Source organism: Scylla paramamosain, unplaced genomic scaffold (assembly GCF_035594125.1).
Source record: "Scylla paramamosain isolate STU-SP2022 unplaced genomic scaffold, ASM3559412v1 Contig121, whole genome shotgun sequence".
Taxonomy (NCBI): domain Eukaryota; kingdom Metazoa; phylum Arthropoda; class Malacostraca; order Decapoda; family Portunidae; genus Scylla; species Scylla paramamosain.
This window is the reverse complement of record NW_026973786.1, coordinates 50,001-65,000: the sequence shown is the minus strand read 5'-3', so window position 1 is coordinate 65,000 and position 15,000 is coordinate 50,001.

Below are 15,000 nucleotides of genomic sequence, written 5' to 3'. Positions count from 1 at the left end.
GGTGTTCCTTGAGAACGTTATCAGGGATGCTGTCACCTATACCGAGCACGCCAAGCGTAAGACCGTTACTGCCATGGACGTTGTCTACGCCCTCAAGCGTCAGGGCCGTACCCTGTACGGATTTGGTGGTTAAATCGCTCCATTATTGAGATGGTGCCAGCTATTCAGCTTGCATTATCATCATTGAATAACATCATCTCCCGGACCTTTTTAAGGTCCACAAACATGAAAAGAAAGAAGGACCATAGACTACTATTATTACTACTACTTTCTCATAACCATGTTCACTATCACTATCTGAGCTAAGAAAAGAAACCATTATTAATTATAACCATCTTTCTCACTTCATCAGGTCTTCTCCAAGTATTATTATTATTATCATTATTATTATTATTATTATTATTATTATTATTATCATTATTATTATTATTATTATTATTATTATTATTATTATTATTATTATTATTATCATTGACTTATTTCAATGATCACGCCCCTCATCGTTCTCAGTTTCTCATAAAACAAAATATACATTGAGATGAAAAAGACGCTCAACATATCACAATAGGCAACACATCTAATCAACTCTCCACTGTGACACACAGCAGGTACATTAGTAGAAATATAGTATACATATTTATTCTCGGTCACTTGCGTGCCTGACTAAATAATAATAATAATAATAACAAATAACTAACTCGAAAATAAATACACTACTTGCTTATTATTGATATACCAGTATAGTCTACACAACTCTCTAGATGTTTGAACGTGTGGCTCCGAAGAGGAGCCGGATTGATGGTGATATTGGCTGAAGGGGAGGGAGGCCCTTTATTTACTTCTTCTCAGTCTTCTTGGGAAGGAGCACGGCCTGAATGTTGGGCAGCACGCCACCCTGTGCAATGGTGACTCCGGAGAGGAGCTTGTTAAGTTCCTCGTCGTTGCGGATGGCCAGCTGCAGGTGACGTGGGATGATGCGAGTCTTCTTGTTGTCACGGGCGGCATTGCCGGCAAGCTCAAGGACTTCAGCAGCCAGGTACTCCATAACTGCCGCAAGGTACACGGGGGCACCAGCACCCACGCGCTCGGCGTAGTTGCCTTTCCTTAGAAGGCGATGAATCCTGCCGACCGGGAACTGGAGTCCAGCACGACTGGAACGGGACTTTGACTTTCCCTTCACCTTTCCTCCCTTGCCGCGTCCAGACATGATAATGGATGTTGTGGTAAATGAGGAGCGCGAGTACTCTAACCTCGTCGGTAGCTCTGCGAGCAAGTAGTGAATTTTGGGAAAAACGGCTATATATACGCGAGATCAGATCGGCCCAGAGCGCGTCTGGACCAATCAGGACGCTCGCTGAGGTGGCGACTCCTGATCCTGAGTAGGCACGCTAATATATATACCACTTTTCAACTGAGAAAACGCACGACTGGCACACAGAGAGACCACTCAGCCGCCGTGGAGTACAGACGTCTTGCACCGCGCTCCTGCCGTCCGCCCAGCTGTTCTTGTCCGTAGGACAAGAACAATCCTCGGCCAGTCCTCTTGCTGTTCGCACTCGGCTGAGAGCATTGCTCTCAGCCAATCAGCGACCGGCCGCCCGCCCCACTTTCAGCCTTGTGCGGCTAACTAGGCAGCTAGACCTCGTGGAGTGAAGACTACACACATCTCTTCCACTTGACTCAGTGCGTGACTGAGTGCGGGAGAGGCAGGGTTCATCTCTGCAGTGCTCAGGCTTCACTTGGGCACATCGCTGCGCCTCTGCGACCCTGATATCCAGGTTTCCTTCCTCCTCCACCAAGAAACACTCCACGACCCCCAGTGCTCCGGATTTATTCCTTCAGCGACCTGGACTCAAACTCCAGTGCACAGTGTTTGCTCTTCAGCGGTCTTTCGCTTCAGTGTTCCCCAGTGTACCAACAGTATTCCCCAGTGTTGTGCTCCCTACATAGGATGCCCCAGCATCCAGGACATTCCATACAGTGCGGGTGTTTTGTTTTGCATGGATAAACTGTAGTGAAGTGTTTGCGAAGTGAGCGAGTGTCTGTGTAGTGAAGTGAAGTGTGCCCCCAGTGCAGTGATCTCCCGAGTGTGCGTATGCAGGGTTAAGCTTCGACTCCGGTCAGGCGCTGGACGGGTGACCGCCCGCTCCCCCCAGTGCCTAGGATTAGCCCCAACAGTGTGTGTGTTAGTGCTGTGCAGCAAGACCTTGGTGAAGTATTAGTGTTGTGTGCCCAGTGCAGTGCTTCTTACGCAGCTCCGGCTGCGTTAGTGCACACCAAGTGTGCAGTGCTGTGCCCCGGCGTAAGGAATCCTCGCCACGGGGCATGGGTGACCAGCCCGTTTTTAGGCGGCTGCTGCGCAGGCTCTGACCGGCATCATGGGCCGAGTCAGAATAAAACACCCCAACCCCAGAGACATTGGGGTGCGCCGGCGCCTCCTCGCCCTCCTGGCCCCGACCATCAAGGTTACTAGGCTTATACCGGCCAGTGACGCTGTGGTGGTTCTCACACCCACAGACAAGGACGCCGATGCTATCTTCCAGGATGGCATGCCTGCTCGACTGTCTGATGATGGATTCACCCCCCTGTTGCCCCCTGAGCTCCGAGCACAGCGCACGGTGATCTGCTCAGGACTGGACGAACTTATATATGAGCACACGGCGGAGGAAATCGCCGACGAAGTAGGAAGCCAGCATGATTGGGCCGCCGTGGAGGGTGTTTTCAAGTTCCCTCGCTCACCCACCATGAAGATAACCTTCACGCGTGCAGATATGGCCACGAAGGCTCTGACAGAAGGCTTGCACCTTTTTTGTATCCACGTGCCAGGGCACCAGTTGCGGCAGGAGACATACACACCTCTCCTGACCTGTAATAGGTGCAACGCCGTGGAAGAACACCACACCAGGAGCTGCCCCCACCCAGCGGATTACGTCCGGTGTTCTGAGTGCGGCAGCCGGGAACACACCTTCAGGAACTGTTCTGCCACAACAAAATCATGCCTCAACTGCGGAGGGGACCACAGCGCCAGAGCCATGCGGTGTCCCACCCGCAAGGAGGCCCTGAAGAAGAAGGAGGAGGCGATGCGCCAGGCTCGCACCAAGCCAGGCGTATCGTTCGCTCAGACGACGTCTGCCTCGCTCCCGGCCACACCCCAACCCCCCAACCTTGGACCTATCGACCCCACCAAGTCGCTGACCGGATTGATGTGCTTGCTTCACGCACATCTTTCCAATGTGGCCTCTCCAGGGTGCTTCCAACAGACTCTCTCAGCGAGTCTTGCCGAGAATGGTCTTCCCAACGTGAAGCTTCCTCCACCGCCACCTCTTCAAGCTCCGGATGCCTTCGCCAGGGCTGTCTCCCTTGCGACCTCCCTGGCCGCTCCCACAGCACCTCCAGTCTCCACACCTTCCACCACCGCCCAAGGCGCCACAGAAGACTCCGCTTCCGCTGCCTCCTCAGCCTCAGAGGACTCTGAGGACGAGGACGACCAGCAAAACGACGTCGAGGTCATCAGGTTTGGCTTCATGGCCAAGACAGATAAGAGGAAGACCCCCAACACCCGGAGGGAGTTCAACCATGCTCTCCGTCATGGGGCACTGGTACTCTGCCACACTGGGCCTTCAGGAGCGGAGGAAGCGGTCTTAGACCACGTGAAGGAGAACCTAGACTCCCTCACGGACTGGACCATCTACTCCACCGAAGACCACGAACGTGCAAAGAAGGCTCCCCGGCAAATTGTGGCGGACTTACTCCCCGGTAGGCTGTCTGTAACACGTGAATAATGCCCCGTCTCCGAGTAATCCAGCACAATGTACTCCATTGGGACACACGTAAGTTTGACCTTACTAACACATATAGACAATTTGACCCTGACGTTGTTCTCATCAACAGCCACGGACTGCGCGACGAGACTAGACTTAAGATCCCTGGATTTAGGATATACCAACAGAACGTCAGTAACGAAATAAATGACGGAGTGGCAATTGCTATAAAGTCTCACACACGACACAAAGTCCATGACGACTTTTTGTCGGAGACGTTAGCTATCGAAATTGAAACAATAGACGGACCCCTCCTTATTGCCACCAGCTACCTCCCTCCCCGCAGACCTTACCTTCCCCATCCTGACTTCCTCCGACTCCTCCGCAGACAGACACCTGTTTTCCTTGTCGGGGACTTGAACGCCCGACATCCCTATTTAGGATACACTACTTCCAACCAGGTAGGGAGAGACATAGTAGACTATCTTCGACGACAGACTGCTCTCCATATCGGCCCTTTCTTTCCCACCTACTTTGATTTTCGGACTGCCTCAACTCCTGACATAGCTCTAACTAACAGGGTGAATTTTCTTCATTACTCCTTCACGCCTGGACCTCTGACGACTAGTGACCACATACCTACTATCCTCGATATTTCCACCTCCCCGCTCCTCATCCCTAGTGTCAGGAGGTATAACTATAAAAGAGTAAACTGGGACGCGTTTTCTGAGGACGACGCCCTACAGATGACAGACCTACCAGACGTGACCTACGGCACCCTGGAGGACATTGACGCAGCACTTGAGACATGGATGACCACAGTCAAGACCACTGCTGACAGACACATACCCCTGACCTCCCACAAAATTAGGTCCGCCCCAAGACCCTCCCGAACGACGCAGCTGCTGCGGATTCAATTCCAGGCGCTACGTGACAGAGCGAGCCAGAGAGGCTGGACTTACGATGAGTACAGGCAGTACAGACATGTTAAAGCTATACTGCACGACTCGCGACAAACAGAAGCTAGGACGCACTGGGGGAGGAAGTTGGCAAGCTTAGCTGCCAACCACCGTGATCCCAGGAAGTTTTGGAGAGAAATCAAGTGTCTCTCAGGTAGAACGACAGGACCAGACGCGTACCTAATAGACATTACAGGTGACAAGAAGTTCACGAACGAGGAAAAAGAACACCTTTTCACGTCCATTTGGGACCGTGTGTACAGAGAGGACTACGACGACGACTTTGACGACAATGACCATGTGCTGGATTACATGGCACATGCCGTGTACAGAACCTACCCGTTCGACTCTGCTGATCCTGCCCGTCTCACAGGTACCTCCCCACTGGACTGTTTTATTTCCGCTCAGGAGATGGCTGCCGCGATCAAATGTGGCAAGCCGACTAGCCCTGGCGGCAGCAAGATAAACAAGACTATACTCTCTTATCTTCCAGCTTCGGCGCTAGCCAGATTAAGGGCAATCTTCAATGCGGCGCTCTCAGCAGGCTATTTCCCGGACGGATTCAAGCAGGCGGAGATGAGGATGATTCCTAAGGCCGGCAAGACTCCGACTCGTCCGGAGAACTACCGCCCCATCTCCCTGCTGGAGGTACCGGGGAAGCTGCTGGAGAGGGTTGTCTCCGCTCGGCTGCGCACCTATCTGGAGACGGGAAACCATCTACACCCAGCGCAGTATGGTTTCCGGAGCGGCAGGGGCACTGTCCATGCCATCGCTCTGGCAACCGAGACCATCGCCATACACCAGGCCAATAGGTACCGCTGTAACTTGGTGCTGCGGGACGTGAGTAAGGCGTTTGACCGTGTCTGGCACCTTGGGCTGAAGTACAAGCTCCTTCACCTGGGGCTGCCTGCACCGGTTGAGCGCCTTCTCTGTGACTTCCTGGACGACAGGACAGCGAGGGTGAGGGTAGGGGGCCACCTCGGTCCAGCTTTTCCCCTCGCCACAGGAGTTCCGCAGGGCAGTGTGCTGTCGCCCACCCTGTACAGCATTTATACCAGTGATTGTCCAGCCTCAGAGGCTGGTATCAATTTATTGTATGCTGACGATGTCTCCCAGATTATTTTCCACCCAGGTCGCTCCAGCTTGATGACGAACGCCCGCACTGCCAGAGAGATCGCCCGCATCAATGCCTTCGAGAGGGAGTGGAGGATCAGGACAAACCTGGCCAAGTTTAAGGTCGTCCCCCTCGCCACAAAGACCCCCGCCCCACTGCTAGTGGATGGGGATGATGTTGAGTTTAGCCCCAGGGGTACCCTCCTGGGGCTCTCCATATCCACAACTGGGTACACTTCACACGTGTCCCAGCGAGTGGCAAAAGCGAAGTCGGCCCTCACCAGGCTGTACCGCTTCAGGGATCTGACCACTGGTCTCAAGCTCCACCTAATAAAGGCTTTGATTTTGCCCATTCTAACTTATCCACCTATTCCCTTGCATGCTCTCTCTAAAACAGCCATCAGCAAGCTTCAGCGGGTCCAGAACAACGCCCTGAGGTTCGCCTTCGGCACCAGATGGGACGACTTTGTCACCTCGGCTGCTCTTCACGAAGCCGCATCCCTCCCAGCCCTGAACGTCCGCCTTCACGATATGGCCGCCAGGGTTTGGGAACAGATGGATGCCGAGGGATGGGATCAGTTCCAGGCGCTGAGGACACAGCACGACGAGGCTCTACCCCGGGAACACGCCGGGTTCCCCAGGAGTCTTCGCCGAGTGCAAGACCCGCCTCCCGAACCCCGATACAGGTGAATGTTATATTTCCGTAACTCATTCCCCTATTAAATTCACAATCTACCTGTATCACTACTAGAAATTAGTCACTCTCCCCCCAAGCACTCTTTTACTGCTAGATAATTTGTCCGCAGATCACGCCATTATCATCACCGACTGCTGACTGAGAGAGAGCGAGCATCTGTCCTTCTCCTTCCGAGAGTAGAGATACCGTGACGACAGTGGTGGACTGCAGCTAGCCACTAAGAGATCTGCCAGGCCTGATGACGCCCCCGGCGACACCGACGGCATACCCAGTGGTGGTTCCAGCATCGCGAACTTCCCCTCGCCCCTCCGCGCCCCGAGTCGCCGAGGGACCGGCCGACGTCCTGGCGAGGGGTAATCGTCCTCCGGGGTAGCCTGCTCAGCCCCCGGCAGCGGGACCGAGTTCGGGAAACGCACAGCTGAGGGGTTGGCTGGGGCTGACGGCGCCGCAGGCGTCGCCGAAGGCCTCCCCTTTGAACTCCCCCCCGAACCACCGACAGCGACTCCTAGAACCTCCGACATCGACCCGCGCCCAAGACACCTGCCAACCACCCTCTCCCCCGTCGCAGGACTCCCGAAATAATCGAGTGTATCGTTACAGTGCACAGTGAACATCCACGCGTGTTCTGTGACTCTCATGTTTATTTTGTACGTGCTATTGTGACAATTTTTGCTCCCTCGTGTCTTATTTTCTTCTTAAGCATTATGTACTCCTTAACGTTTCTACTGTGTCCCTCTGCATTTGACTCTCATGTTTATTTTGTACAAGCTATTGTGACAATTTTTGCTCCCTCGTGTCTTATTTCTTCTTAAGCATTATGTACTCCTTAACGGTTCTACTGTGTCCCTCTGCATTCTTTTTTCTTCCTCTCGATGTTTCCTCCCTTCTACCTTCGTCCCCCTAACTTCACCTCTCTTAAGCTAGTGCATCTCTCTTACCATCCTCTTTTTGCACCGCCTTCTCCAAACAATCTACTTTATGTGTGTCTCCTGGTTGCCCTTTACGACTCACCTGCTAACTCAGGTTTCCACCAAGAACTCATGTTCTGTAAATATTTTATGTCATTGCAACGTACTTGTAAATGTTATGTAAATATTATATGTAACCCTCCCCCACTCTATTCTATCTCACAGCAGTGCGGGTGGTTTTCCTCCGGGGACTCCGGTTTCCACCCTACAAATCGCTCTTGTACTGCCCTGTGACACTCATTACTTTACAGTAGCAAGCCGGACCGCCCGGCAACTTTTTTTTTCTCCCACTGTACTTCTATTTCTTCTCACTTTTTCTTCCCTGTGTACCAGTCTTGGTACACACACTGCCCCTTCATGTAGCACCCCCCTTTTTCTAAATAAAAACTTGAAACTTGAACTTGAAAACGCACACTCGTTCTCACAGCAGTACGGCGACACTATGCCTCCCAAAGCATCAGGAAAGGCTGCCAAGAAAGCTGGCAAGGCACAGAAGGCCATTGCCAAGGGCGACAAGAAGAAGAAGCGCAGGAGGAAGGAGAGCTACTCCATCTACATCTACAAGGTGCTCAAGCAAGTCCACCCAGACACTGGCGTGTCCTCCAAGGCCATGTCAATCATGAACTCGTTCGTGAATGACATTTTCGAGCGCATCGCTGCCGAGGCATCCCGCCTGGCACACTATAACAAGCGCTCCACCATCACCAGCCGGGAAATCCAGACCGCTGTCCGTCTTCTTCTGCCTGGTGAACTGGCAAAACACGCTGTTTCTGAAGGCACCAAGGCTGTTACCAAGTATACCTCCTCCAAGTAAACAGGCGGCCAGTATACTGCTGCCAGTATAAAATAATACCCGGCTCCATTGGAGCCACACTTGAAAAGGAAAAAAGATACGATATAGACAAATGCATTATTATTATAATTATTGTTATTATTATTAATATTATTATTATTATTATTTTTATTATTATTATTATTATTATTATTATTATTATTATTATTATTATTATCATTATTAATAATATTAATATTGTTGTTTTTATTATGATTATTATTATAATAATTATTGTATCATTATTATTATTATTATTATTATTATTATTATTATTATTATTATTATTATTATTATGCTTATTATTATCGTGATTATTATTCTGTGGAGATAAAGAAAAGATAAAAAAAAAATAGAGATAAAGAAAGATAAAAATTCTCCCAAGTGAAAGAGATATGGCCATGGAAGAGGGAATAATAATAATAATATAAAAAAAAAAAAAGGGGGGAAGGATATTGAGTTGAAAGTCGATACCTGATACTGAAAGATGGAAAATAAATATTTTCTTCCACAAAACCAAACAGATTGTCTATGAAAATTCTTTAATGAAAGAGATGTTTGGCCCTAAAAAGGGCCTAGATATTGCTGTTATGAAGATCATTCGTGGATGACTTCTTAGGCACGCTCGCCACGGATGCGACGAGCCAGTTGGATGTCCTTTGGCATGATAGTCACGCGCTTGGCATGGATGGCGCACAGGTTGGTATCCTCAAACAGACCCACGAGGTAAGCCTCGGAAGCTTCCTGGAGAGCCATGACAGCAGAGGACTGGAAGCGGAGGTCAGTCTTGAAATCCTGAGCAATTTCACGCACCAGGCGCTGGAAAGGCAGTTTCCTGATAAGCAGCTCAGTGCTCTTCTGATAACGGCGGATCTCACGGAGAGCAACGGTTCCAGGCCTGTAACGGTGGGGTTTCTTGACACCTCCAGTGGCTGGAGCAGACTTGCGAGCTGCCTTTGTAGCAAGCTGCTTGCGGGGCGCCTTGCCACCAGTGGACTTGCGAGCCGTTTGCTTGGTACGTGCCATAGTTGTGGTAACAACAACTCACAACGAACACTCAGCTGAGTCTGCCCGCGTTCAGTTTCAGTTTCAGTTTATTAAAGAAAGTTACATGAAAAAATGGGGAACAAGATATACAATAGTCAAAGGGGGGGGGGAGGGGGTTACAAAGTAGGGGAGAAACACAGAAAAATTACAGGAAAGAAAGTGGCCGGGCGGTCCGGCTAGCTATTCTTACTACTAGTATGCCTGAGCTCTTTTTATTGGGCATATTTTGTAGTTTACATAATTATTTAACTATTTTACATAAATTAGAAATATTATGTACAAAATATACATTTATTTATATCTGGGCAAGGGAGCGTCTTGCCCTTCAGTGATGAGGAGGCTTCTGGGGAACCAGGCATGTTGCTGGTTCGGTGCCTCCTCGTGTAGCCTCAGGACATTCCTAATGTATTCCCCGTCATCGTCCTTCAGGCGTTGCCACACCGCCTCAGCCATGAGGTGCAGCCTGACGTTGATGGCGGGGAGGGATGCTCGATGGTGGAGTTCTTCACTGGTGATGAAATCCTGCCAATTGGTATTGAAGATGAAGCGGAGCGCTGAGTTCTGAACCTTCTGGAGCCGACTGATGGCCCGCCTGCTCATGGCGTGAGTGGGGATCGGTGGGTAAGTGAGGACAGGGATCACCAGGGCCTTCACCAGGTGGAGTTTTATGCCTTCCTCCAGGTCCCGGAACCTGTACAGGGAAGCTAGCGCTGAACGGGCTTGTGCAACCCGTGCCGTGATGTGGGTGGTGTAGCCCCTGCCCGTGACCCTGAGGCCCAGGATGGAGCCCTGCCTCTTGAAGGCGACTGGCTCCCCCTGCACATGGAGGGGGACTGGCCGGTGTGCCGCCATGGGGATGACGGTGAACTTGGCAAGATTTGTCCTTATTTTCCACCGTTTCTCGAAGTCATTGACCCTGGTGATCTCCCTCTCGGTGCGAGCGTTGAGCATGGCTCCAGACCTGCCAGGATGAAACACGACCTGCGAGACATCATCTGCGTAGAGGATGTTGGTACCAGCTGCTGAGCCCGGATAGTCGCTGGTGTAGATGGTGTAGAGGGTGGGAGAGAGGACACTGCCCTGGGGCACGCCACTCTCTAGGCCGAACACTGGGCCGAGGTGGGAGCCGACTTTAATCCTCGCCGTCCTGTCCGCCAGGAAGTCGCAAAGCAGTCTGGTAACTGGGTCTGGGAGACCCAGCTGTAGCACCTTGTACTTGAGTCCAAGGTGCCACACTTTGTCAAACGCTTTGCTTACATCCCGGAGGACGAGGTGGCATCGGAAGCGGGAGGCCTGGTGTAGAGCCAGTGTCTCCGTGGCCACAGCTATGGCGTGGGTTGTCCCTCTCCCCCTCCGAAAGCCGAACTGCCCAGGGTGGTAGAGGCCGTGTCCATCCAGGTGGTCCCGAAGCCTGCTCGTGACAATTCTCTCGAACATTTTCCCTGGGACTTCCAGAAGGGAGATGGGCCTATAGCTGGCAGGACTGGTGGGAACCTTTCCAGGTTTCACCACCAGCCGCATCTCCGCTTCCTTCCAGCCGTCAGGGAAGTATCCAGCTGACAGGGAGGCGTTTAGAATCTCCTGCAGTCTGTCCAAGGCACTGACTGGGAGATGGGAGAGGATTGTCTTGTTGATCCCACTCTTGCCGGGGCAGGTGGCCTTGGTGGACCGGATGGCCCGGGTCAGCTCCAGAGACGAGATCCGGCAGTTAAGCGGGGAATCGCCTCGCAGTCTGGTGGGGTCAGCTGCTCCGTACGGGTGCGTGTCTTGGATGCGAGGTCTAAGGCGATCCAGCACGTCTTCTTCGTCGGAGTCTAACTCGTCCTCCTCCTGGAATACCCTCTCCCAGGTGGAGGTGTGGAGACGAGCTTTGTCAGCGTCTGAGTAATGTTTATGTCCTTGGTCGTCAATTAAGTATGAGTCTGGTTTTACTGTGCGTCCTGAAAGCTGTTTAACTTTTTTCCAGAAGACCCTGGGGTTTTTGTGGCTTGCAGCTAAGCTGGCAAGCCTGCTTCCCCAGTGATCCTTGGATTCCTGTCGTCTTCTGTCTGTCAATGTGTGTCTCAACTGTATGTAGCGACGGTAATTGTCAATTGTCCATCCAGTCTGGGAAGCCTGTTCCCTTAGCGCGTCGAACTGAATTCTAGTTATTTGTGTCAGTCGGGAGGGTCTGGGTTGCGGGTCTACTCTGTACGTGGTCTTAGGTATGTGTCTGTCAGCTGTCGTCTTAACAGTATAAGTCCAAGTCTGCAAAGCTCTGTCTATTTCCTCAAGGGAAGCTTGGGAAATGTCATGATAATTAGTCATCTGAAGTCCATTGTCATTAGTGAATTGTTCCCAGTCTGTCCTATGGTATGCGTAGGTCGGCAGTGTGGGAGTGAGTAAAGGCTGCCCGCGCTTCCCACAAAATCCCTTTATATATGAATCGGGTGGGCCCGACGACTCCAACCCTGCCTTGTGATTGGTCAGAAACGTCCAGTGAGGCTCATCGCCCACGCAGTCACCGCATGAAAGATGTGATCATTATTGTTAGTCTAATTCATTTTGTTCTTATTCTTATTCTTATTCTTATTCTTTCTTCCCTCATTCATAACAAATCTTGGAAAATATACAGCAGAACTGACATGTCATTTAAAATTCTAAGACAATTAGCAAGAAAGTTGTGATATTCTTATTTTTTTCATTCTTTTTATTCTATTTTTTTCTTATTCTTGTCATAATTAATATTGTTATCTTTATTATTTTCATTTTTTTTATTATTCTTCCTTATCTTATTCTTATTTATCCTACTTTTAGAGAGATGAGGCTTGTGCGGTCACCCATCCAAGTTCTGCCCGGACCCCCTGCTTAACCTTGCTGATCCCGCCGTCAGCTGATTGGTCAAGAGCGGAGAACAAGGTGTTGGGAGGGCTTATTTCTCTTATTCTTATTCTTTCCTGTATTGTTGTTGCATTGTTGTGCTGAAAATGTTGGAAAATATGCACTAAAATTAACCCTTCATTCATAATTCTACGACAATTAGCAAGAGAGATATATTATTACTTTTTTCCCTTATTTTTGTTCTTTTTATTCTTAATCTTCTTTTTTTTATTATAGTTGTTATTGTTATTTTATTATTTTCGTTTTTCGTTCATTCTCCTCATTCTTATTGCTATTTTTTTCTATTCTCAGAGAGATGAGGCTTTTGTGGTCACCCATCCAAGTTCTTCCCGGACCCCCTGCTTAACTGCGCTGATCCCGCCGTTAGCTAATTGGCCAAGACCGGAGAACTAGGTGTTGGGAGGCCTTCTTTCTATTATTCTTATTCTTTCTTCCCCCATTCATATCGTTGTATTGGAAATGTTGGAAAATATACAAAAGAATTCACCCTTCTATGACAATTAGGAAGAAAGACATGGGATGCTTTCTTTCTTTTTTTTTATATTCCTTTATTGTAATTTTTCTTATTCTTGTTATAATAATTCTTACTGTTATCTTTATTACTTAAAATTTTCGTTCATTCTCCCTATTCTTATTCTTATTTTTTTTATTTATTTATTTTTTTTCAGACAGATGAGGCTTGTGTAGTCACCCATCCAAGTATTGCCCGAAACCCCTGCGTAATCTCGACGATTTCATTTGACAATACCTATTTACTTATTTATTTATTATTATATTTATTAAAAAAAAAAAGAAGAAAAGAAGATGAAGAATAAGGTATGTAATCGAAATACTCTCTCTATACTGTAGCAATAGTTTAGCTGGATGTACTTGTATTGTGTCAAAAATACTTGCAATATCTGCAATTGTAACCTGCAGTGTCGGCATAATGCATAATTAAGCAATGAAAAGAAAAATTAATAAAAGAATAAATGAAAAAAAGAAAGAAAAAAAGATACAATTAACAATTAAATATATTAGCTACCCCTCTACGTTTCTTTATCACTGCAGAAAAATGGAAACATTTTAACGTAGACTTGTCAAAATTCAACTGAAATTAAGGGTTAAATAAGGATTGTCACCCCTTCCCCAGAGGATATTCATTGTCTTTTAATATATATATATATATATATATATATATATATATATATATATATATATATATATATATATATATATATATATATATATATATATATATATATATATATATATATTCTTTTTATTTAAAGTCTTATTTAGAGAGAGAGAGAGAGAGAGAGAGAGGTAACGTCCTTGAGGATAGCAGCTCGTCTACGCTCCGCTCAGTGATCAGCGTTAGAATGTAATTCCTCATTTCTTTAAAAAAAAAAAAAAAAAAAAAAAACAGAAACTTTATTTAGGGGGCTTGCTGGAAACAAACTACAATGGAGGAAAGAACAATATGTCTGCTATATGACCCACCCAGTTAAATTTTCAAGAAGCAAACGCAAGTTGGAAAATACGAGGAAGATAAATTTTCATTTATATACGTTTTATGGTAATTTCTGCCACGCCTTCCTCTATTCATCAAACGTCACTGACACTTATTCCCTTTATTTTTTACTTTACAGAATCTTTTGTAGGGCAAGACTCTAGAGGATATGTGCTTTCATAAATTCTATAATGCTTTGCTTATCATAGAGACATAAAAAAAAAAAATAATAATAATAAAAATAAATAAATTAATTAATTTAAAAAATCAAAATAAATAGATATATAAATTAATTAATCAATCAAATAAATTTCTATGCTTCACCTTTATAGCATTCGTATGAATGTCAAAACAAAACAAAAAATATAAATATAAATAATAATATGAAAAAAAAAAATTACTAAATATATGAAAAATAGCATTAATACTACTACTACTACTACTACTACTACTGCTACTACTACTACTATTTTTTTTTTTTTTTTATGTAGGAAGGACACTGGCCAAGGGCAACAAAAATGTAATAAAAAAAATGCCCACTGAAATGCCAGTCCCATACAGGGGTCAAAGCAGTGGTCAAAAAATGATGAATAAGTGTCTTGAAACCTCCCTCTTGAAGGAATTCAAGTCATAGGAAGGTGGAAATACGGAAGCAGGCAGGGAGTTCCAGAGTTTACCAGAGAAAGGGATGAATGATTGAGAATACTAGTTAACTCTTGCGTTAGAGAAGTGGACAGAATAGAGGTGAGAGAAAGAAGAAAGTCTTGTGCAGCGAGGCCACGGAAGGAGGGGAGGCATGCAGTTAGCAAGATCAGAAGAGCAGTTAGCATGAAAATAGCGGTAGAAGACAGCTAGATATGCAACATTGCGGCGGTGAGAGAGAAGCTGAAGACAGTCAGTTAGAGGAGAGGAGTTGATGAGACGAAAAGCTTTTGATTCCACCCTGTCTAGAAAAGCAGTATGAGTGGAACCCCCCTCAGACATGTGAAGCATACTCCATACATGGACGGATAAGGCCCTTGTACAGAGTTAGCAGCTGGGGGGGTGAGAAAAACTGGCGGAGACGTCTCAGAACACCTAACTTCATAAAAGCTGTTTTAGCTAGAGATGAGATGTGAAGTTTCCAGTTCAGATTATAAGTAAAGGACAGACCGAGGATGTTCAATGTAGAAGAGGGGGACAGTTGAGTGTCATTGAAGAAGAGGGGATAGTTGTCTGGAAGGTTGTGTCGAGTTGATAGATGGAGGAATT